Raw genomic sequence first — 3385 nt, 5'->3', positions numbered from 1 at the left:
ACATAGTTTTGGAAGTCTTAGCGAGAGCAATGAGGCAAGAAAAAGAAACAAAAGGGATCCAAATTGGAAAGTAAGAAGTGAAGCTGTCCCTATTTGCAGATGAAATGATTTTATATTTAGAAAACTCTCAAGAATCCACCCAAAAAAAATCTTTTAAGAAGTAGTAAATGAATACAGTCAAGCTGCAGGATACAAAATCAACATACCAAAGTCAGTTGCATCTTTATACACTAACAATGAAGTAGCAGAAAGAGAAATTAAGAATACAACACTATTTATATTGGAAAAAAAAGAATAAAATACCTAGGAATAAAGTTACCCAAAGAGGGGAAAGATCTGTACACTGAAAACTATAAAACATCGTTGAAAGAAATTGAAGACACAAAGAAATGGAAAGATATTCCATTCTCTTGGATTGGCAGAATTGACATAGTTAAAATGTCTATACTTCCTAAAGCAATCTACAGATTCAATGCAATCCCTATCAAAGTTCAATAACATTTTTCACAGAAATAGAACAAAGAATCCTGAAATGTATGTGGAACAACAAAAGATCCCCAATAGCCAAAGTAATACTCAGAAGAAAGAACAAACCTGGAGGTATCACACTCGTTGATTTCAAAATATACTGCAAAGGTACAGTAACCAAAACAGCCTGGTACTGGCACCAAGACAGACACACAGATCAATGAAACAGAATCGAGAGCCCAGAAATAAATCCACACATATATGGACAGCTAATTTTCGACAAGGGAGCCAAGAACACACAATAGAGAAAGGAAAGTCTCTTCAATAAATGGTGTTGGGAAAATTGGACAGCAACAAGCAAAAGAATGAAAGTAGACCATTATCTTACACCCTACACAAAAATTAACTCAAAATGGATTAAAGACTTGAATATAAGACCTGAAACCATTAAACTTCTAGAAGAAAACAAAGGCAGTACACTCTTCGACATGCGTCTTAGCAGCATATTTTCAAGTACTATGTCTGACCAGGCAAGGAAAACAACAGAAAAAATAAACAAATAGGACTACATCATACTAAAAAGCTTCTGCACAGCAAATGAAACCATCAACAAGATGAAAAGAGAACCTAACAATTGGGAGAAGATATTTGCAATCCATATATCTGATAAGGGGTTAATATCCAAAATATACAAAGAACTCATACATTTCAACAGCAAAAAAATAGCCCAATTAAAAATTGGGCAAAAGATCTGAGCAGACATTTCTCCAAAGAGGATATACAGATGGCCAACAGGCACATGAAAAGATGTTCAACATCATTAACTATCAGGGGAATATAAATCAAAACTACAATGAGATATCACCTCATTCCTGTCAGAATGGCTAGAATTAACAAGATAAGAAACAAGTGTTGGAGAGGATGTGGAGAGAAGGAAACTTTCGTACACTGCTGGTGGGAGTGCAAACTGGTGGAGCCACTACAGAAAACAGTATGGAGATTCCTCAAAATAATTTTTAATAATTCTTAATTAGAATAGATCTACCGTATGATCCAGCTATTCCACTGCTGGCTATTTTTCCAAAGAATATGAGAACATGAATGCATAAAGATATGTGCACCCCTATGTTCATTGCAGCATTATTCACAATAGTCAAGACTTGGAAGCAACCTAGGTGCCCATCAAGGGACAAATGGATAAAGAAGATGGGATACATATACACAAAGGAATACTACTTAGCCATGAGAAACGATGAAATCTGGCCATTTGTGACAACATGGATGGACCTTGAGGGTATTATGCTAAGTGAAATAAGTCAGAGGGAGAAAGTCAAATACCATATGATCTCACTCATAAGTAGAAGATAAAAACAACATACAAACAAAAACATAGAAACAGAGATTGGATTGGTGGTTACCAGAGGGGAAGTGGGGAGGGGGGAGAGAGAAAGGGGTGATTAGGCACATCTGTGTGGTGACGGATGGTAACTAGTCTTTGGTTGGTGAATATGGTGTAATCTACACAGAAATCGAAATATATAACGATCTACACCTGAAATTTATATAATGTTATAATCCAATATTACTGCAATAAAAAATATATAAATAAATAAAAAATTTGAGAGTACTGGAATAAAGAAACATGTAAATATGGTTGACCAAAGAAAGAAACCTCTCAGCAACATTCAAATATACAATACAATATTATTAATCATCGTCACTATGCTGTACATTACATCCTCAGGACTTATTTATCCGATAACTGAAAGTTTGGACCTTTTGACTACCTTCGCCCATTTCACCCACCCTGCATCTCAAGCAATCACCAATCTGTTCTCTGTATCTGTAAGTTCAGGGGGTTTTTGTTTGTTTATTGTTAGATTCCACATATGAGTGAGATCGTATAGTATTTGTCTTTCTCTGCCTGACATTTCACTTACCATAATGTCCTCAAGATCCTGCCGTGTTATTGCAAATGGCAAGATTTCATTCTTTTCCATGGCTTGTATATGGTATATGTATATATACCACATTGTCTTTATCCATTCATCCATCGCTGGACACTTAGGTAGCTTCCATGTCTCAGCCAATGTAAATAATGCTGCGATGAACATAGGGGTGCAGATATCTTATTGAGTTAGTGTTTTCATTTCCTTGAGATAAATACACAGAGGTGGAATTGCTGGGTCATATGATAGTTCCATTTTTAATTTTTTGAGGAACCTCCATACTGTTTTCCGTAGTGGCTGCACCAATTTACATTCCCACCAACAGTGCACAAGGATTTCTTTTCTCCACATCCTCACCAACATTTGTTATTTCCTGTCTTTTTGGTAATAGCATGTATGAGGTCATATCTCATTGTGGTTTTGATTTGCATCTCCTTGATGATTAGTGACGTTGAACATCTTTTCATGTGCCTGTTGGCCATCGGTATGTCTTCTTTGGAAAAATGTCTTTTCAGATCTTCTGCCCATTTTTTTAAATGGATTTTTTGGTTTTTTGCTATTGAGTTGTATGAGTTCTTTGTATGTTTTGGATATTAACCCTTTATCAGATATATGATTATCAAATATTTTCTCTGATTTGATGGGTTGGTTTTTCATTTTGTTGATGCTTTTCTTTGCTGTGCAGAAGCTTTTTGGTTTGATGGAGTCCCACTTGTTTATTTTAGCATTTTTAGCCTTTGATTTTGGTGTCAATTCCAAAAATTCATCACCAAGGCCAATGTCAAGGAGCTTACTGCCTATGTTTTCTTCTAGGAGTTTTATGGTTTCAGGTCTTACATTCAAGTCTTTAATCCATTTTAAGTTAATTTTTATGTACAGTATAAGATAATGGTCTAGTTTCATTCTTTTGCATGTGGCTGTCCAGTTTTCCCAACACTATTTATTGAAGAGACTTCCTTTCCCCATTG

Source organism: Equus asinus, chromosome 29 (assembly GCF_041296235.1).
Source record: "Equus asinus isolate D_3611 breed Donkey chromosome 29, EquAss-T2T_v2, whole genome shotgun sequence".
In the NCBI taxonomy this organism is placed as follows: Eukaryota; Metazoa; Chordata; class Mammalia; order Perissodactyla; family Equidae; genus Equus; species Equus asinus.
The sequence above is the reverse complement of the archived record's forward strand: the minus strand, read 5'-3'. Positions refer to the sequence as shown.